This window comes from Canis lupus, chromosome 25, assembly GCF_048164855.1.
Source record: "Canis lupus baileyi chromosome 25, mCanLup2.hap1, whole genome shotgun sequence".
Classification (NCBI taxonomy): domain Eukaryota; kingdom Metazoa; phylum Chordata; class Mammalia; order Carnivora; family Canidae; genus Canis; species Canis lupus.
This window is the reverse complement of record NC_132862.1, coordinates 24,652,522-24,675,168: the sequence shown is the minus strand read 5'-3', so window position 1 is coordinate 24,675,168 and position 22,647 is coordinate 24,652,522. Positions and strand designations below refer to the sequence as shown.

Sequence of the window (22,647 nt, the reverse complement as noted above, 5' to 3'; positions counted from 1 at the left end):
TGGAAGGGGAAAGAATGAAGGAATCATGAGCTAAATCAGGAGATACAAAGGGCTGGGTCTCTCCTTTGTGAAAAATTGGAAATATCTATTGTGTCTTAATCTCTGTGCTTATAGTTTTAGAGAGCCATAGCAGAGAGGAAAAAGAAATTCACCTTTCTTGGGGAAACTTGATTCAAAAAGATTTTGTATGTCCCATATTCAAGTGACATTTCAAATCCTACTAAAGACAAGTAGGTTAATTGTTGTAGTAAATAGTTGTTTATATATTTTTGCCTGCTTAACATCTTTTTTTCAACATCTGGGAATTTCCCCTTTATGAAGCAGATACTTCTTCTCACTATAAAGTTGGGCATGTCATATAGTCACCTTCCTGATGTTTCTTGCAGGTTGGGGATGGGCACATGACCTCAAAGTTTCACCAATATATATCTCTTCCCAGATTTGTGTGGGAGGCTGGTGAAGAGAATAATTTCAGAATCCATCTGGTGAAAAGATGACAGGGATGACAATTGCATCCAGTTCCTGAAGGCAGTCGGGGGCAATAATTAATGTGGTATCCTGGTCTAGAGCCTTATGTTGGTGTTACCTGACAGAGGTGCTATCTACAGGGTCCAAGCCATTGGGGGTGGCAGGGATGACTTCATGATTTTGGGAACTGTTTCTGACTACTAGGCCCTCAGGCTTGAATCTCCAGTTTTCTTACTCTGTGAATGCCCAACATTCTTCTGAAAATCTCTTTTCTGCTTAAGTGAGTCAGGGTTAGTTTTTGATGCATGGAAATAGGAGGCTTGACCAATACTAGGCAACTCTCCTTGGAATAATGATCAGAACTCACATCTCTGGTTTTACTAGGTAATCCTCAGAAAATAGTTTCTCAAATTTAAAATCTTGGAGAAAATTTTTAGTAGTAAATTTATACTTTGTTGACCAACATAATCTTTCCAAAATACAAATGTTTCCATTTATACTATAAGACTGGCATAAAAATGATTTCCTATTCTAATTAACACACAGGAAATAGAGCAAGAGCTAGACTAGGCAACCTGCACAGTTGCCTGCTGGCTCCTTTAGAGACTCAGAGAGAAGATGTTTTAGACTGAGAGTTAGGCTTTCAGGCTGGAAATTTCAGTCCTAGAGTTTTAATGGGCTCATCATTCTTAATTTACTTAGTTGCAGAGAGCCTGAGAGAACACTGCCTTCTGGAGTCCATGCATAAGTGACACTATAGGATTTGGTGGTCCTGAACATGCTCCTGGTGAGCACTGTATGTAACACAGGAGAGATGTGTCATAAAAGCACCTGTATGAGGGGTCAAAACATCAGATGGGTAGCTCTTTGAGTGCCTGGCTTCATAAGGATAAAATCTGGAATGTTTTGAGAAGTAAGTAGATGGATCATCCTTTGGGGATGCCAATGAAAATATCATCATTAAAAAATAAGTTATGATAAAGAGTTTGAGGTAACTTTCTGAGAAATACCTTGGAATCAGTTGTTCTTTTCTGATGATCATTAAGTAACTAGAGGGAGGCAGGTTTGACATATTCTGGGTAAAGAAAGAAACCTGACCAAGTCCCATGCCTGACAAGATGGCCATATCATCTCAGGAAGAAGAGGTCATGGAGGATATGGAATCAGGGCCAATGAAGGGGCAGTGCCATCCAGACCACAGCTTTATTCCCTGGAGGGTGAGTTGTTAGGGCATTAGCTTCCTTGGTTGTCTTCATAGAGAATGGTGGTTGGCTCTTATTACCTGTGCTAATGATAAAGGAGATGAAGAGAGTGGTAAATCCAAAATAACAGATGTCCCCAAACAGTTTAGGCTTAGTTTTGAATATCTTTCTAAGAAATAAAACAATAGAAATCTCAAAGGCCTTACCTCCTTTCTTTATATTTGGACAAAAAGCATCTTATTTAGGAACTGAATATAGTAATAATTTCTCCCACTTGTTGAGTTTCTACGGTACTCCAGGAAGTGGGCTGGGTGCTTTTTGTATGTTATCTCATTTAGTTCTCATGAAAAATCCATGAGGAAGGTATCATTATTATTCTCACATATAATTTTGTAGATTTAGTGTGAAGACCTTGACCAAGAACCTATCATGCAGTGTTCCTAGTCATACCAATGAATCAAATAGGAAAAACAAAGATGTCACAAAAATTAAAATAAAATTTACTTCCAATTACTTACTAATCAATAAACAAGTTTATCTGTCACCATTAACACTGCTAATAATCAGCTCGTAGATAGTTTTAGATTCTTCTTACTGAATATTTTCATAGGAAATTTCATGATAACCAAAGAGGAGAAAAAAAATCAAAGCAAACGTTTCAAGGAGTATTACCTTTGTTGCATTCAGCTGTGCAGAAACAAAATCATAACCCGATATACTTGCGCATTCATTTTTTGTTTCTTAACCACATCAGGCCTCAGCTGGGAGTGTTTGCTGCCTTATCTTTTATGTTCTGTAGTGTGTCTGGGTATCACCTTGATGTGTTAATCCCAAGTTTTAAGCCAGTGGTGATCAAACTTTTACATGCATAAAAATCAGTCAGAGTGCTTGTTAGAAAGGTACATGTGTTGGCTTCACCCCAGAGTTTGTGATTCATCAGCTCTGGGGTGGGGTGCAGCAATTTCCATTTTTAACAGGCAGCACAGCTGTTTCTGATGCAAGTAGTTCTGGACACTTTTTGAGAAACTCTACCCATGTGAGAAATGACAGTGGTGATGACCAGGGCAGCATCCATGGGCCAGGTAATGGTGGGATATTCATAAGGCACCTTGTTTACTTGAAACCTTTTCCCTGCCTACTTGTTCCTCCCACATTTCTTGTTCTCCTTGTCTTCAATCCAAGTCCCAATGGATTCCTCTCCTGCCACCATCAGATCTGTTTAGAATAAATACCAAGAAGCAATGTCTTGCTGATTGATTGTCTAGGCTTAGCCTATCAGTGAGGTGGGAACCTGTGTTCTGGTATTTCACTTACAACTTGGTCCCAAAAACTGGAAATCTTACTCTAAATGAAGAAATTCATTTAGAGGTAATAAACTACCGTCAAGTCTTTCAACAAGTGTGGGTTCTATTCTGTGGGCAAAGCCTTGCTGTGAAGAGCATGAAACCCTGAATTGGGGCTTGGTCACTTATAAATTGCACAGTTCTGAGCCTGTAGTCATTTATACTCTTAGAAAAATAGCTGTGTCATATGCAAAAAAGAAAATGATAATCCCAACATTGCCTAGTTGCTCAGATGACTCAATGTTGTCATTCATTAATTTAACAAATATTTGTTGTGCATTATGAGCCAGGTGCTAGTGGAGTCAAGTAATAGTCATTAATTTTGAACTCACCCAATCCTTGTTTCCTGTTCACATTTTTCTCTTTTGTGTATGTTCAGCATCCTTATCTTTTAATTATCTAATTTCCTGCCAAACATAGTCCATATGAAATTAACATTTGTAAAACTTTTGAGTAATATGTATATTCCTTATTTACAGCTAAAAGAAACACATGCATTATTTTATTTAATTATCTAATATTTATCAATTACCTAGTAATCATTAATTACCTAATATTTACCAATTACCTTTATTAGTTACCTAATATTTTAAAATTATCTATTATTTATTAAGTACCTATGATGATAGGTGACAGCCAACCAGGGAAGATGAATATTCAACAACTAATTTCACAATTATTGGAACACAGTAAATTCTGCAAAAATTTAAAAGTGATCTATAAACTAGAACAGGAATATTTGGCCTAGTTGGTGGGATGGTGTGGGCAAAAAATACTTCCTTGAGGAAACAAAATGTAAGCAAAGTTTTAAAAGGAGAATGTGAATTAACCAGGCTCAAGTAAAGGAGAGTGGGCTGACCAGGGGAAGGTTTCAGGGAGAAGGTTCCTGTATTTCTTCCCAAGCAAGAAGGAGCATGACACTTCTAAGGAACTTGAGAAAACTTGTCCTTAGAAAGGTTAGTCTCCTTGCTGGTGGGGAATGGACTGGAAGAGGCAAGTCAAGGAAAACTGGGAGCTTGGACCAGAGAGGTCATAGAAAATGTGGACTAACGTGGCTGGGTAGAGAGATTATGTAGGAGCTGAAACAGAAAAGTCTTATCACTTGATGGGAGATGGCATGCAGAGGGCAGAGAGGTGTGGAGCAGCCCATGTTCTTGGCTCCCCAAGTACTGTTGGAGAAAGAGACCATTCATCACAATGTAGCTGATATTTCTAATGTTGTCCTGTTGCTATGAGGCAGTAGGAGTAATAACTCCTGTCACTATGTTGTGCTTAGCATAGTGTCACTAGAAGAGCAGTGGTTGGAAGTCAAAGAAATCCATGTTGTGATGCCAATTCTGTCACTAGTTTGGGGAAATCTCTTAACCACTTGCTGTAGATTGGGTTTTATCATTTGTAAAATTTTGGATTCTAAACTGTCTAAAATTTCAGTTCTGACTTTTTATAGTGCTTTATGTTGAGCTAATGATGTTAAGTCAATTAAAATGTAATTCAACAGTGTTTTTCTTTTTTCTTTTTTCTTTTTTTTTAGCATTTTACGAAGTCCTTGTAACCTCATTCAACTAGAAGTCTAAGCATTATCCTTGAATCCTTTCCCACAAATGCCACATCTAACCTAGCATCAAGTCTTGTCAGTTCTACCCATAAAACAGATCTTGAACCTGCCTATGTCTTCATTACTGCTATTACCTCCCTAGTCCAAGTCACTATTCATTCCTTCCTGGATACTGTGATGGTATCCTAACTAGTTTCCTTCTTTCTACTCCTGCCTTCCCACAACCCACTCTCCATGCAGTATCCATTTCATTTAAAAAATGTAAATCAGATCATGTGACTAATGACCAAAACTTTTTGCTGATTTCCTATCATACTTAGAATAAAATATGAGCTCCTTCCTTTTTCTCATGAAGTCCTTCTTCATTTGTACCCTCACTGCCTCCTCTTCCTCTTTGTTTGGCACTCCTCAGTCTCAGGCTCTTAGCTGCAGTATGGTTTTTTTTTTTTTTTTTTTTTTTTTTTTTTTTTTTTTTAACAGGCCAACCTCCTTTGTGCCTTAGCAAACCATTCCTTTTGACTAGAAGATACTTTCTTGGCTCTTTGCATGCCTGGTTTCTCTTCCTCATTCAGTTCCCATCCTAGATGTTTCCTCTTTAGACAGATCTCTCTTTAACTACCCAATCTGGTAGCCTCCTGGTCACTCTCAAGCACTTTGCGTTATTTCAGTTCTCTGAAGAGAATTTATCATCATCTGAGATGTGAATTGCATGTTGATTAGTTGTCTTCTCCCAGAATATAAGCTCTATGAGAGAAGGAATTTTATCTTTCTCATTGTTATCATGTTTCCAGTGCAAAATAGTCTTTCATGTATTAGTTACATGGGAAATATTTGATAAATAAATGAGTGAACGGGGACATATCAAGGAGCAAGACAGTTCTTATGGATTTTATAATCTTACAAAGTGCATAATTTGTTATACTTGCAGGGTTTATGGGCAGTCAAGTAGTTAACATTTCTTAAATTCAATCTCAAAGTTCTTTACCACGGTCTTTGCAGCCTCTGTTTAGTTGCTGCCACATCAAGCACACGTCCCATTTTTTTTTTCTGAGAAGGTTAGATCATCCTATAAAAAAGAAATAGCTCTTAAACTAAAACATTGATGAAAATATGACTAGACTCTATTTTATCCAGACGAATAATTTGTGTTCCCAAACTGTTAGTATTGCTGTTATTATATTTTTTTAGTGCATGACAATTTTGGTAGGATGTCAAATATATTTTCCAGTGTTAATGAAATATTAAAGCAAAAGGAGCTAAAAGATCCTGTAAGGGATTCTGACCTGTTTTGCCTCTAAGCTATTCTATGACCTCTGAACAACTTTGTCCCTTATTTTCCTGACCTGTAAAGACTAAATAATGTAATAGAAATCTTTCATTTTCAGGTTACATAGAAGGAAAAAGTCAGATTCTTCCAGTCTCACAGCCACTCCCTAGAGATCATTGAGTATCCTTGAAAAAAAAAAAAAAAGAATCTATTGGCTCAGCTAGTGAGAGTCATTTACTGCCCCCCTCCCCCACTGTTCTGAGGGTTGACTGCCAGCCTGGGATCATGCAAGGGCATTGTAAGGTCTTACTTTTCTTAATGTTATTTTTTCATCTGTCTTCCAGAGTGTCTGAAATGTCTACTACAAGAATAGCTCCTTCTGGTTAAGAGGTTATCTCCAGGGAGACATGTTTAAAATGAGCTCCTTGTGTAGATAACACATGAGCACCATTTAGCACATCTGTACTGATTGGATTATTAGAATAGAAGTTGCCTTCCAGAAGAAAACTTGAGCTAAGGGAATGGCATATGTCATTTTCTGTTCCTTCTTTCTTTGCATCCATCCCTCTTTAGAAGTATTACTTCTAAGGTCAAAACTACTGTGAGGCCATAGGTAGAATTAAAAAAAAAAAAAAAAAGGAACAGCCTCTCTCAAGGAACTTTCAGTGTAGTGGAGCTGATAATAATATAAAATTTAACTAGAGTATACAGGCAAAATGAAATAAACATTATTAAATTATAAGGACAGGAGTAGTTCATGTTAGCATGGAATATTGGGACCAGCTTTGTGGAGGAGATAGAATTTCATCTGAGCTTGAATTGGGCTTTGAAGCGCAAGGAGGATTTCAATAAACAGAGGTGGAATGATAAGGGGTAAAAATAGGAAAGGAGAGCACTTTCTCTCTGAGAGAACAGCATAAACAAAGGCAAAGTAAATTTTGAGGAAAATTAGAATTTGCAAATATCTGGGAAGTGAATTGTTTTCATTTGCTTTATTGAGGCATAATTCACCTACAATAAACTATACACATTAAAGTGTGTAATTTGATAAACATGTATACACCTGTGAAATAATCACCATAGCCCATATGGTGAACATTATCCACCCCCCACAAAGTTTCCTCATGCCCCTTGACAATTCCTCCCTCTGGCCCCTTTAGACAGCCAAATGACCTGCTTTTTGTCATTATATAAATGGAATTGTACAGTTAATTCTTTTTTTTTTCTTGTTAGGGTTTCTTTCACTTAGCATAAATATTTTGAGGTTCGTTTATGCTATTGTCTATCAATAGTTCATTCCTTTGTATTGCTGAATTGTATTTTATTGTATAAGTATACCACAATTTGTTTATCTATTCACTTGTTAATGGAATTTGGGATCATTTCCAGTTTGTGGTTATTACAAATAAAGCTGTGTGAACATTCTTGCCAAGATCTTTACATGAACGTATGCTATCATTCCTCTCGGGAAAATATCTAGAGGTGGAATAGCTGGATTGTATGGTAGGTGTATGCTGAACCCTTTAAGAAACTGCCAAACTCTTCCAAAGTGGATTGCCATTTTACATTCACCGTAGCAATGTGAGTTTCAGTTTTTCCATACCTTTGTCAACACTTGGTACAGTCAGACTTTGAATTTTAGCCTTTGTAATCAAAGTGTGGTGGTACCTAATTGTGGATTTAGTTTTCATTTTTTCTAAAGACTAATGATATTGAGCATTTTTTTCATGTACTTATTTGCCATTAGGATATTTGCTTTGGTGAAGTGTGTTTATGTTTAAATCTTTTGTTTATTGATTAATTTTTTAAAATTGAGTTTTGAGAGTGCTTTGGATATAAGTCCTTTGCTGGCTATGAGACTTAAAAATATTTTCTTTCTGTTCATAGCTTGTCTTTTCATCCTCTTAACAGTGCTTTTGAGGAGCAGACATTCTTGATTTTGGTAAATTCCAATTCATTAACTTTTCTTTTTACGGATAGTCATGTTCACATTTTTTTCATAATTTCTAAGAAATCTTTGCCTATCTCAAGGTCACAAAGAGTTACAATTTGTTTTAGAATTTTATAATTTTTGATTTTAAATTCAGATCTATGATCTATTTTGAGTTTATTTTTATATATGGTATGAGATATGGCCTGAAGTTAATTTCTTTTAATGATTCATTTGTTGAAAATGTTATACCATTTATTGAAAAGATTATCCTTTCTACATTGACTTGCCTTTGCATCTTTCTAAAAAATTTGTTCTCCATATATGGCTAGGAATATTTATATTTTCTTGTTCTGTTCCACTGTTCTATTTGAGCATCTTTAGTCAATAAAGATAATTCTGAATTTTTATACTAAATCTTGAAATCAGATAGAGTTAATTTGTCAATTTGTTCTTCCTTTTCAAGTTATTTTGGTCATTCTAGGCTGTTTGCATTTCCAGAATCAGTTTTCTAATTTTTACAGAAAATCCTGCTGAGATTTTGACTGGGATTGAATTGAATCTGCAGATTAGTTTGGGTGGAGTTGGAGTTAGCCTAACAATGTTGAGATTTCTGATCAATTAAAAGGTATATGTTCCTATTTATTTAGGTCTTTTAAATTTTTCCTTTGCAGTTTTTTTGTTTGTTTTCATTGTACAGATTTTCCACATATGTTTTTTGAGATTTATCCATATTTCATGTTTTTTTGATGCTATTTTAAATGGAATTTTTAAAAGATTTAAAAATTTATATATTTGAGGGGCGACCACAAGCAGAGGGAGAGGCAGACAGAGAGGGAGAAGTAGACTCCCCACTAAGCACAGGGGTTCAACCTCAGGATCCCAAGATTATGACCTGAGCCAAAGGTCATAATCTTAACCCAATGCTTAACCCAATGAGCCACCCAGGTGCCCTGTAAATGGTATTTTTTAAGTTTCATTTTTTGATTGTTTATTGGCAGTACATAGAAATTCATCTGGATTTTATATCTTGACCCTATAACTTAAAATTTAGCTATTTTATTGGTTCTAATAGCTATTTTATAGATATTGTATTTTCTATATCAATGACTATGTTATCTGTGAGCAAAGACAGTTTTATTTCTTCCCTTTTTACCTGGATACCTTTTATTTCTTTTCCTTGGCTTACTGAAATGACTAGGATCTCCAGTACAATATCGAATAGAGTTGGGAGAGTAGACATCCTTGCCTTGTCTTGATCTTAGGGGAGCATTGTTTTTTACTATTGTTATCTGGCTGAATTGTATTCTCCCAAAATTCATGTATTAAAGTCCTAACCTGTGTTACTTCAGACTGTAGCTGTATTTGGAGACAGGGCCTTTAAAGAGGCAATTAAGTTAAAATGAGTTTATGTGGGTGGACCTTAATCCAATGTGATTATTGTCTCTGGAAGAAGAGGACATTGATACCCACAAGTAGTAGTGAGGAAAGATCATGTGAAGACAGAAAGATTCCTATCTAGGAGTCAATGGGGAAGGCCTCTGAATGAAACAAATCTTGCCAATACCTTGACCTTCTAGCATCTAGCCTAACTTCCAGACCTGTGAGAAAATAAATTTCTGTTGTTGAAGCTACCCAGTTGGCAGTGTTTTGTTTTGGCAGGATTACCAGGCCAATACAACCATTAGGTATGGTGTTAGCTGTAGGTTTTTTGTAGATACCTTCTACCAGGTTTTGGAAATTCTATTATAAGTTTGTAGAGAGTTTTAATCAGGAATGTAAGATTTGTCAAAGCTTTTCTGAATCTATTGAGAAGATCTGATATTTTTATTTTTTAGCTTGTTAATAGGGTGACTCAAATGAATTGCAGTAGTGATTTAATATGCCATAGAAATTCCTATGAGTGGGAAATAATGATATTTTTCAGGTCTTTCTGTGCTATCAATGAAACAAAAATGTACTTAGCCAAAAATCAGCCTATACTGGTTGGTAAAATTCTCTGTGGGATTTCATAACTAGAAAAGAAGCAGTGATAGTGGATAATAAATAGTAATACCTAAAATTGATTGTAATCTGAATCTTGAACTAACTGAAAAACTTCTATGGTTGACTTTATAATAGAGAGAGGTATTAGGAAAATGGAGAATGTAGCAACTGACAAAACCCAAATATTTAAAATATAGTCTGGGATTTGGTCTCCTTTTGGTTAGATTTTGTCCATACATCTTTGTTCACAATGGAGGTATGAAGAATGGGTAGTTTGTGTAGGTGATATTTAAAGACTTTGAGGAAGGTGTCCTCCTCCTCTGCAAAAGCAGCTGCTCTGTTTTATTAGCAGTTCATTTCTTTGGGTGAGCATGGACTCTTGTAAAATTAGATTTCATTTGGAGAACCAGTACTTTGGGCTGTTTACTGTCGATAACCAGTTTCAGGTGGTTTGCTTTCCTACAGGCCATTTTGCTAAGATCAGAGCACTAAGAAGCTAAGAATCTTATTAAATGAGTTTAGGATTAAAAAAAATGAGTTAAGGATAATTGTGAAGTATGAAATCATCACATTACAGGACACTGCCTGGTTAGAAGTTTGGTGGTGGGCAACATGAAGGCATAAGAGCTCAAGGCAGGTCTGGGGCTGGCAGGGAAAAGAAAGTGACACATTCCAGGAGGCAAAGTGGGGTGCACAAAGGGGAAGTAGGAGATTATTGAGTATTATCTAATAAAACAAATACATATGAGGACTTTCATGTGCTGGAGTCCAGTCTGGACATAAGGATGAACAAGTTAGTACTTTTATTTTATTATTTTTAAAAAGATTTTATTTACTTATTTATGAGAGACACAGAGAGAGGCAGAGGGGGAAGCAAGCTCCCCGCCAGAAGCCTGATGCAGGACTTGATCCCAGGACTCCAGGATCATGTCCTGCTCAATCACTGAGCCACCCAGGCATCCCAAGTTAGTACCTTTAAATGAGAGTAGGGATGGGAGTGAGGTGAGAAATGGCTTGAGGGAGGAGCAGGGAGATGGATGGGAAACAAGGGGGTAATTTGATATGCCAACAGCTGTCACAAAAGTGCTCACAATTGGGCTGGAGCAAGGCAGAGGCAATCTTGAGAGAGTAGCTAGAGAAGGGAGTCGGTTAGTAAAGCCCTAGACAGGAGAAGACCAATAAAGAGTTCTATTATGGTTTTGATGATACCTGCATATTCCCATAGGATATTTAGTTTTAAAGGAAGATTGCATTGTTTTCCATATTCTGTGTTTGCTAGGGCAAGATGCTAAGAAAAAGAAAAATAGCTTATAAGAAGAATAGAAGAGTCACGTAACACTTGGGGAACCAAAAAGTCTGTTGGCTCTCATCTCTGAGCATTTGGTTAATTAAAAATTTCTTGATATGGGATAAACTTTAACCCATTAATGATGTTTACTGCTAAACATGTGTACAAAGAGATAGCATAATAAAGTAGGTAAGAGCAAGGGCACTGAGCCGTGTCACCCAGGTTCCAATTCTGGTCTCACTCTTTATTGCTTATATTATTTTTGAGCAAATTAACCTTTCTTTACTTCAGTTTCCCCATCTGGAAAGTGGAATTAATAGAAGATTTTTTAATGAGGCCAGTCGAGCTAAATGTGCAAGTTGCTTAACAATGCCTAGCACATATGAGATAGAGAATGAATATTATTTTAATTATAGAATATGAGTTTGGAAGAAGGGGAGATCTGAATTTCAATCCTGGCTCTGCTATGTACCTACTGGCCTCAGTTTTTTAAATCATACAATGGATGTAGTAAGTTTTGTATGGTCACTATATGAATTAAATGACATAAAATACATAATGCCTAATCAATTATCTGATTATTCATTGACACTTCATAGCTATTGTCTATTATTATTACATAATTTTTAATGGTCATCTCTGACCATAGTTTTTTCAGCGTGACCTTTAACAAGCTATTGCCTAGGAGGATTAAAAAAAGTATTCCTATGAATTTAGTGATTTCCTTTATACATCATAGACTGGGTGAAAATCAAGTCTTTTTTAGAATTAAGCTGTTCATTTCTAGCTCTGTTTCAAGGAAGAGAGAACTGAAAATATGATATGTGGCAATATGGTTAGAGTACTTAGCTAAAAGCTAGCAATGTATTGACTAAATCTTACAAATATATTTATGTATTTTTTAAAAAATTTATGTGGCATCTCTAATCAGTGGGGAGAAGATGAGATAAATTTCATTAAATGATATTGGTATTGTGATAATTAAATAGTCTATTGGGAAAAATAAAGTTAATCCATAGCTTAACTATATTCCATAAAGCCCAAAGATATTACATATAAAATATGAAATCATAAAAATCATAAAAGAAAAAACTGCAGATGCATTATTTTTTTACCTTTGGAATGGAGAAGGGTTTTTGTCGCTAAGAATTCAGAAGTCTTAAGAGGCAGATACGTTTGACCACAATAGACAAATATATATTTACACAGCAAAACTATCATAACCAAATCAAAAGATGAATTGGGGAAAATGATCTGTAATTCTTATGCATAAATGAGTAATGTTCTTAATATATACAGAACTTCTAGAGGTTGGTAAGAAAAAGACTAGATGTATCTTTTAAAGTGGACGAATAATATAAATAGACACTTCACAGGAAAGGAAATACAGCCGGACCTTTAAAAATGTGAAATATGTTCAAAGTCATTCATAATAAGATAGATAAATGCTAATTAAACCTATACCAAAAAAGTATTTTTTCACCTATCATTTTGCAATGGTACCTTCCCTATAAAGTGCAATTTGGCATTATCTATCAAAATTATAAATGCATTTTCCTTGGACCTAGAAATTTTACTTCTGGAATTCATCCTTCAGATAAAATTGCACACAAAAGAATGGCTTATATACAAGCTTATTTGTTCTAACCTGGTTTTTAATAGCAAACATTGCAAGTAACCTATGTGTCCACCAATAGGGGACTAATTTAAAAAATTTTTGGTCCATTCCCTAGAACGCAATACAAAGCAGCTCTAAAAAAGAAAAATAAGTTTTCTATGTTCTGAAATAGAAAATTCCTCCAGATGTATTGATTTGCAAAAACAAAAAGATCTAGAACAATGTATATAATATTCTATATTTTGTATAAAACAGTGGGAAGAAAATGAATATAAATTTGCATGCGATTATAATTGCATAAAGCAACTCTGGAGAGATACATAAGAAACTACTAAAATTGATTACCTTTGGGGTGGCAGGGGGCAAACAGGGCAGAGAGAAACAGGAATGGGAGTGAGATCTTTAACTACGTTGTTTTTTAATATCGTTTTAATTTATAACTCGGTACATTTATTACCTGCTCAAAAATGAAATAAGTTAAAATAAAATTCTTCTGTCTCTTGAATCAACAGTTACAATCTTCCCAGGATCTTGGGAATCTACAGATAATGTTATTTTTCTTGAAATAATTTTGTCTTTTCATTTTCCATTTTATCTTATTAGTCTCCCATAAAGCCTCACAGAACATAATGAACCTAGAGCCCAATAGGAGATGATGTAGTGCTGTGGTCAGCCACCAGCAAAGTTGGACCAATTAAGATATTTTCCTCCTGATATCTTAATAATTTCCATTTCTTTTGTTAATCTGTTTCCCTAAAAAACAAATAACTCAGATGGTGCTAAGTTAGCATCAGTTGTAGATATGCACGCTGGACGGGCAGTTGTGTTAGAACAAGTTCTATTATAAGCCATCTTATGACAAGCTAGATAATTTCTTACATGATTATTCATTTATGATTGGAAATAGTGCTCCATGTCATATATGAAGTTCAAGAACTGGCAAAGGCAAAAAAGATTTTCACTATAAGATATTTTACTGGAAAAGGCCAAGTGTTTGATATTTTTGGCCTATGAAGCTGATTAGCTCTGAAGAGCCAAACAACAGATTTAATTTTATCAAATTAACCAATGTTAAATGTACAGAGTTAAAAATGATTTTTTTCTGTTTATTAATGCCTTCAATGTTACCCCTTGTGCTTTAAAATAAAATGCAAGGTTCAACCTTATGATTGAAAGATTAGACGAGGCTTGAACCAGTAAAAATAGATTTTTTTAAAGGAAAAGTTATTTTGAGTGGAGTGCTAGCTGTACTAGACAAATTCAGTCGGGCCTCCTCTTCAGTCTTGTCAAAGCTTAGCACAGTCCAGAAGGCACTAGTGTGTATGCCAAAAAATCAGAGCAGCAGCAGTTAAAAAAAATAAGTGCACTAAGAAATATTAAATGGAAAGCCAATGCCTATAAATAAAAAGGCAAGTGAGCACTAATCAATCATAAGTAACTCTGAACAGAAAATAGGAGTTGGAAGGGTGAGAGAGATTTCACATACAACATATGAGACTAGATACAAATGATTTAATTAAACTGCATTCCTTCTACATAAGACTCAAAATCTCTAAATGTTAAGAAAAACTGGAGTATAGAAATGCAACGTCTTGCTTTGCAATCTATAGCGGATGAGTAGCAAGGCATATGCCAACAGCAGAAATAGAAGCAGTTGATGAATCCTGGGTGAGTGGAAGTGTTTCATTATCTGTATCTGTTTCTTGCTATTCATCTCAGCTTTACGGCTCTTACTAAAGGACCAAATTCTTTCCACTCTGAACAATAGCAACCTCTACAACCTTGGAATTTGGGTAAAAATCACTAAACAGAATACAAAACTAATTCCAATGAATATTGAATACATTTGATTAAAAGTTAAAATAGTAATCCAATAAATTAAGTAAATGTTAGAGGGACCAGAGAGAAGGTAAGGAAAGAGAGAGGCAGAAGGTTGGTAATTTATAAGAGTGAGAAAGGGGAAATGTATACATGACTGCCTGCTGGCCAGCCACAAAAAAAGAGGAAGTTAACTCTGGACATTGTCTAGTTGACCTTGGAGACCAATATTGTCTTAGGGAATTATTTATACTGCTCAGTGGAATTGGACCATATGTCTTTCTTTTTAGAAAAGAACTTGAATCTTTTTAAATAAGTGGTCTACTTAAACATTTGGATTTTAAGAAATAGGTTTAGATTGATAAAAACACTCTACAGGCTTCTGGATATCCATGATTTTATGTTTTGAATGAATTGTAGATAAGTCAGAAAAAAATATTTCTTCTTATATACATTTAAGTTTTAAAATGAAGAGTATTTGGAATTTGGGAATTATAATTTGAGAGATTTTCCAAACTCTGCCTGCCTATCTATCTATCTATCTATCTATCTATCATCTATCTTTATGTTTATACAAAAAAAAATCTCAATACTATTGTTTGTTCTCAATTCTATGAAACTTGAAAATGTAATGATAGACCAGAGACCATAATGAGTTTGTCTCTTATCATAAACATTAGAAGGCATAAATCTAAATCCATATATCAAAAGCAAAAATAATTTTTCCAACCTAATAAATGACAGCCAGGATTCTGAAGGAAAAAAAGTTATTTTTAAAATCAAAGATAATTTCGATGGTAGCTCTGGTAGTGGGTAGCAAAAATGGCTCATGGGAAAGGCACACATACTGCTAATAGATTGCCTGAAAAGAAAAACATTATTATTGGTGTTTTTTTTTTCCCCCTACCAGATCCAGTGATATCACTACTGCAATCTGTTATTTATGTAGAAAGGCAGTAAACAGTGGAAAGGAGAGTATCTGTTCGGGAACATCTTCTCTGAGAAGTTGCTTGAAAATTAAGCATGTGATGAACATGTGAGAAGCATTTACACAGTTGGCAGCATATAAATTCTCAGAACAGTAGGGAATAAAAATGGGTTAGATAAAGAAAACCAAGGATTAGATCCACATAAACAGTTGGATGTTTGTAACATATTTATTTGACAAAAAATGGGAATATAAGTATTCACCTTAAGTGAAATTTAATCTGAAATGAAAATTAAAAGAAAAGATTTAGACAAAGTTTTAAGACTCTAAAATTTTACATTAGCTCATGCTACAATCTACAACTCACAGGAGGATATGACTCTATTTTGTCTCTATGCTTTAAGATAATTGAACGCACCCTGTCTGTGAAGACCAGTTTATATCAGGTTTTTTTCAACCTCGGCACTACTGACATTTCGTAGCCGATAATGCTTTGCTGTGAAAGGCTGACCCGTTCATTGCTGGATGTTTGGCAGCATCTTGGCCTCTACCCACTAGATGCCAATAGTATCAGACAACTGACACTGTCTCCAGCTATTGCCAAATGTCCCCTAAGTAGCAAAGTCGCCTTAGTGGAGAATCATTCATCTACACCTCTTACTAGAAAATCACGCAAATACTTGACGGGATGAGCACTGGGTGTTATTCTGTATGTTGGCAAATTGAACTCCAATAAACAATAAATTTATTATAAAGAAAAAGAAAATCACGCAAATCTAAAAGTTCTAAAATGGCCTCTCAGATGGCATATGCACTTAATTAAAAAGAAAAGTCACTAATTTAGGTCTATGATGAATTTGTAAGAACTGTGCCATGATAAAACAAATTCAAATATGGTTGAGAAAAATTTTCTTTAGCAAAAAAAACAACCACAACACAACAAAACCCAAACCGAGAAAACTCAGATGGAATCTTCCATGCTAAATGCAGTCACTCAGAACCTATCTTCATTTTCAGTTGTTCCCTTTCCCTATTGATTTATACAGGCTAAATTCTCTCTTCCTGATCTCCAGGCAGAGCAAAGTGACTTCCAAGTGAGAAAGTCTTTGAGTGCTTATTATTTTTCCCCACGGGAAGCTAGATTTTCACCTTCCCCTCTCACTTCCCTCTCAGGCTGATTGATGTATGTTGACAGTCCTGGGGGCAGGGGGATGTCATCAGAAAACCTACCCTATTCCTTTTCCTTATTGCCTGGCCAACCTCCTCTTTTTGAAGAGTCTGAGACTTTCTTTCTGGTCACTCTGGTCACAATAATGGTTGCTCTGATTACTGTATTTTCAGTTTAGTAATTAAGTTGCTCAGCCCAGTGAAATAATCAGAATGTACCATTTCATTGAAAGTTTCTGCTCTACCCCAGCTTGTGTCTGAGCGCTGACTGCCTGTAGTTAGAAGAGCATGGCCAGCTTCTTTTCCATTTCCTGCCTAGACTTTTTATTTGTCCACTACCTATCCCCCATGAGGCTAATTTCTTGGAGCCTTTTGGAATTGCAGCAGGAAAAGGAGGAACCAAAGGGAGAAGAAAAGTTTTACCTGACTGGTACTGTGGTTGTGTCGTGTGAGGCCTCTCTGGGCTTCTTTCTCTTAGGGCGCTTTTTACGAGTCTTTGGAGATCCACTCCCCATCCCCCAAACCCTTGACTCTGGCTGGTTCATCGTTAACTCTTTTCTTGGCTCCTAGATATATGGTGGGGGGCCTGGGGCTCTCTTCAACTGGATCAAGGCAATTCCAGCCTAGCTCCTTCTTGCATAGCCCACATCTGAAAAGCAGAAAATACTTCAGCCTTCTTTGCCCTGACAAACCCTGGATGGGTAGGGCATCCCAGTGCTGCCAGTCTCTTCACTCCAATGTGAGTCAAACGTCAGCTCACTGTATCCCTTGTGCTGCAGAAGACACACATCAAGCACTCTCATGGTCCCTAATGAAGCCCATTCCCTAGGCTTGAGGGGAGGAGCAGGCTTATGTTCCTTTATCCAGGGAAGTGTGTGGTGTACTCATAAGCTAACTTTCTTCAAAGGCATGTTCTCCAGGTTCCCATTCTACTCTTTCATATCCGTCAAACTGAACTTTTCAAAAAATTAAGCATAATGCTCATACAAATATGCCATGAGCACATGCCAAAGATTTATATGACTCATGAATGAGTGCTGAAGATGAAGGATGGGTCAGTTGAAGACAGGAGATTCTGAAGTATGTGAGTATAATACGGTGGTGAAAGAAAGAAGGCTGAAATAAGATACAAAAGTTAGATGCAAAACTGGCTAAAATTGGTCCTGTAGACCAGTGAAACATTACCCTTTGGGTTTATTATTATTATGATTATTATTATGATTATTATTATTATTTACCAGGACACTATTTCATCTCTTTGGGCAAAAATAATTTGTAGCTTATCACTCTTCTACAAATTAATGTCTCATTTCACAGTTCTGGGTCCCAAGCTATGGTAATGAGGAAAAGTTACCTTTCCCTATAGCAGAGGCAGGCCAACTGTAGCCTGCAGGTCCATGAAGCCACACCTGTTTTTGTACATAAAGTTTTATTGGGCACTTGACGGGATGAGCACTGGGTGTTATTCTGTATGTTGACAAATTGAACACCAATAAAAAATAAACTTATTTATTTATTTATTTTTAATTTTTATTTATTTATGATAGTCACAGAGAGAGAGAGAGAGAGAGAGAAAGAAAGAGACACAGGCAGAGGGAGAAGCAGGCTCCATGCACCGGGAGCCCGACGTGGGATTCGATCCCGGGTCTCCAGGATCGTGCCCTGGGCCAAAGGCAGCCGCCAAACCGCTGAGCCACCCAGGGATCCCCAAAAATAAATTTATTAAAAAAAATAAAGTTTTATTGGAATATAGCCACTTCCATTCTCTTAAGTATTGCCTATGGTTGTGTTCACCCTGCAATAGCAGAACTGAGTAGATGAGATGGAGACCACATATGGCTCACAAAACCCCAGATATATGCTGCATGGCCTTTTACAGAAAAAAAAAAATGCCGACTTCTACTGTAGGGTGTCAGATAACCTCTGGACAGGCTTGGTAGACCATGCCTTTCTATGACTTTGAAAAGGCACACAGTCATCTTTTTACTCTAATTCCAAATTTTGGATAATTTTTCTTAATATAAACTTGATATGGGTGTAGGACTAAGTGTTTTTGGCCATCTTTATTTTGTGCTGTTCTTGTCCCTTATTTTGGAATTTAGGAATAGTTGAGGTTCTCAGCTGAAACTGATACTGAAATAGTTCCATAAAGACATTGTGTTAAAATATTGTTCTAAATGACTTACCTGGTTTTGGAGATCATACTTTTGTGCTTTGTTCAGGTGAAAATTCTCATAACTTAAAAAAAAATCCTCCTTTTTTCTTGGCTTGGCCATTGGTGGAGATTACAGGTGGCAGTAAGAGTGTCCAATTCAAAATAATTATTGAAAAGAATTTAGCTTTAAAAAATAATTTGGCTTTGGGACTTCTGGGTGGCTCAGCGGTTGAGGGTCTGTGTTTGACTCTGGGCATGATCCCGGGGTCTGGGATCGAGTCCCACATCCAGTTCTTTGTGGGGAGCCTGCTTCTTCCTCTGCCGATGTCTCTGCCTCTCTCTCTCTCTGTGTCTCTCATGAATAAATAAATAAAATCTTTTAAAAAATTTAGCTTTAATTTTTGTGTCATTTTAGTCTTATCTTTCACTGGGAAAACTTATGATTTGGCATTAATTACATTTAATTTGACTGAATCTTTTAGACAGTTTTGTCAGGTGCCTGTGATGTTCATCGGCGAGTAGCTGAACACCATTTTGAAGTGAGTATTTTTCTGGGGATATGATACATTTCTTCTTAAGTCATGATGTAATCTCTAATGATTCATTTAAATTGTGTTCCTCTTCTTAGGAAGTAGTGTGATGGTGAGGGAATTTGGTGATGGAAGGTCTTAGCGACAATTGTGTTTCCCTGGTCAGCTCTTTTAACTGATCTACTCTCTTTTCATAAGTATTCAATAAGGATAAGAGTAAGAGATGTGGTTTCACTGAACTTACAAGGCATTTGAGAGAATGATGGATGAGGCAGTGCTTTGTGAATTATAAGGTTCTGAGCCAGTGTTATTTATGTCATTATTGGTGACAGCAAAAATCCGAGAACTGTTGCAACTACATTTCACAAAATTTAGACTTATCCATGTTTCCCAGGCTCTGTAGAGCTCAGTTATTTTCTCTGATGCACCTTCTCACATCTCTGAGGATGAGGTTCAGAGTTGGGATCTGTGCTGACCTTTACCTTACCTTGGGTCCCTTTTTGGGTTCTCTAATAGATTGTCAACTCCTTAAGGATAAAGTTTTACCTTTTATCAATATATGGAATTTATGTATACTATTGATCCATGGGATAATAATTTGTATTAGAAAGAAATATAGAGAGGCAGGCCACGCGGATTAGGGAAAAAGATGTCCAAATGCAAAGCAAAGACACTTGGACTTAAAAGAACTACTCCCCCACACAAACCAAAACGGACCAGAAACTGTTCTGTTTGTATCTAAACTGTTATTGTTGGACAAACACATAAAAGTCACCACGGCAGAAAAATGCTGTTAAAGTACTTACCAGAATTAAATGGAATTGAGGGTGGAGGTGATGGAGTGGGGTGTGGGCAAAGAGGAAGTAGACATAGCATGAAATAACATACAAGGCTCTTGTTTACTGCCTTAATAGTCATGCCAAGACTTCTGTTTCTCTTGGTATCCTTTCATTTAATACTATTATGAACAAGTTTATGCTACAAGGAGAGTATGAGTAGAGGCTTTTATCATGGGGCCTAGCACATACCATAGTTCTAGTTGTCGCTTAGGAAGCTGGGAGATTACAATTTAAATCAAGAACTGTGTTCCTTCTGGAGTCTCTAGGGGAGAATTTGTTCCTTGTCATTTCCAGCCTCTTGAGGCTGCTTGCTTTCCTTGGCTCATGGCTTCCTCACTTGGATGTTTGCTTCCATCAAAAGAGATACCTCTTTTTCTGACTCTCCCCCTTGTGCCTCCCTCTTAAAAGGATCCTGGTGATTACACTGGGCCTACTCAGACAAGGTAATTTCATCTCAAGATACTCAACTTAATCACATCTGCAAAATCTCTTTTGCCATGTAAAGTAAGATATTCTAAAGTTTCCGGGAGTGTGTGTTTCTTTTGGGTGTGTGAGGTGGGGGAGGGCATTATTCTATCCATCAGAAATATTTAGAGTGTACACATTTCTGTAATTTTACTGCTCCCAGAAAAACACTGTTAGAATATTGGGCATACCTTTTCAGGATTTTAAAAATATTTATTTATATATTACATATGCCTTTTAAAAATGAGATTATATTTTAGTACAGTTTTAAGTTTTACTTAATACCATGTTATAAATTTTTTCTCATGTTACATACCTCATATAGCATCATTTTAAGGGCAAATTTCGAGTATTCCCCTGTATACATTGAAGATAATTTAATTAATTTGCTATTGATAGATATTTACTATGTTCCTAGATATTCATTATCCAAAACCCCTCTAATTATATTGAATACTATGTTTTAGTGACTTTAAGAGGCCTTAGCAACCTGGAGAAGGTGTCCAAATACAACTAGAGTCTGGAGCCAATATATAGTTGCTGAATGAATGGATGGATGAGCATACATCAGGTGTTGCTGGCAACCCAAGAGGACCAAAGAACTAATTTTCATAGTTATGTGGGCTAGTTCTTGTCACTAGGCTCCATTTCCCGTCTCCTCTGAAAACCAGTATAGACAGGTGGCTTTCAGAATCAGCAGCCAAAGCCTACTCTTCTTTTCCCTTCTTTCCCATTACACTGTGCTCTGCACACACTTTTACCTTTCCCACCTCTACTATTGGCCTTGGGAACCAAAACCCCTTAGGTATGCTGATAGGTGACACAGCTTCACAACTCCTTGCTGTTTATGGGGAGTTGCTTCCAATTGCCTGCAAATTCCCTGCAAATATGTTAAAATGAATAGAATCAAAACCTGCACGAAATCTTTCTAAATTCTACAATTCCTGGCTTAGAAATATAGCTGACTGGGTTCACGGAGAGTTATAGGAGGCAAAACTCTTTGTTATTTTTCTATAGAATATTGTTATTATATTATGATCTTACTTTTACAGCTAAAACAGGACAGAACGTATCCTTTAGATTTTATTACAGACTTTCAAAATTTTGAGATATACATAATAATGGAAATCCCTGATGTTCCTCTTCATTGTGGTTAGTAAGAACAAAAATGAAATGTTCTTCCATTTCCTGATGTGGTCAAGTACTGAGGGGCAGAGAGACCACAGATAGAGAACATCTGGGAATTTCCAAAACCAACTTTTGATCAATGTTTTACTTTGTGGTGGTGGTTGTCATTTTCTCTACCAAACTTTTCCTATGAACTACCAATTACTACCCAAATTGTTTGGTTGGAAGTTTATGTCTATTTCCATGTCTCTTTTGCCCTTTAATATAAAACTCAGAGTGATTGTCATGACTAATAAGGAGGAGAAGCCAAGGGTCTAGGTAAATGGACTAAACTACCTTTGAATGATCAAGAGTTGGCTTATTTTTTATATATCAGTTTTTTTTCTATTTAATTTTTTTTTTGTTTCAGCATAGTTGACATACAACGTTATGTTAGTTTCAGGTGTACAAGATAGTGATTCAAACCAAGAGTTAGTTTAAGACATTATGTTGATGGATGGATGGAGAATGATCTGTGAAATTTAAAGAATCATGGTACTTTTCTTTAATAACCACAAAATCTGCATTGCAATGTATAAATACTGAGTTTCATATGGTCTACCTTTAAATGGTATTCGAAACAGCATGGCCTTGTTACTTAAACTGAATCAACACAGCTGTCTTCTTGTTGCTTCCTTTGCATTTTTAGGAAAAGATACTTTTCTGAGTCAGAAGTTTCAGTCCTTGAAGGTTGTCTGACCAGACTTTAGGTATTTACTGTGAAAATTTCATCATTCTATCTAATTGAACTTCTCAGACATTTGCAGAAGTTGGTAACTAGTTTCTTAGTGTTACATAATGAATCAGGATCGGCCTAATTAGTTAGTCCAGGTTTGTTGCAGGACCTTTCATTTTGCACTCAAGTCATCATCTATTTATACAAAGCACACTAAGCATGTAGCACTTGGCTACCTATTGCAA

The 22,647-nt window shown here is 36.1% G+C and overlaps 1 long non-coding RNA gene across 3 annotated transcripts in view; it reads left to right on the top strand.

Annotated features, from left to right (window-relative positions):
• LOC140617365 (uncharacterized) overlaps positions 1 to 22,647 on the top strand; it is a 173,546-nt gene that overhangs the window by 1,479 nt on the left and 149,420 nt on the right. Inside the window, exon 1 of one of the 3 annotated variants that reach the window (XR_012017609.1) lies at positions 1,332 to 1,381. The exons of 1 other annotated variant lie outside the window; for it this stretch is intronic. This is a non-coding gene — a long non-coding RNA (uncharacterized lncRNA). One more of the 3 variants, XR_012017612.1, reaches the window with a different exon arrangement.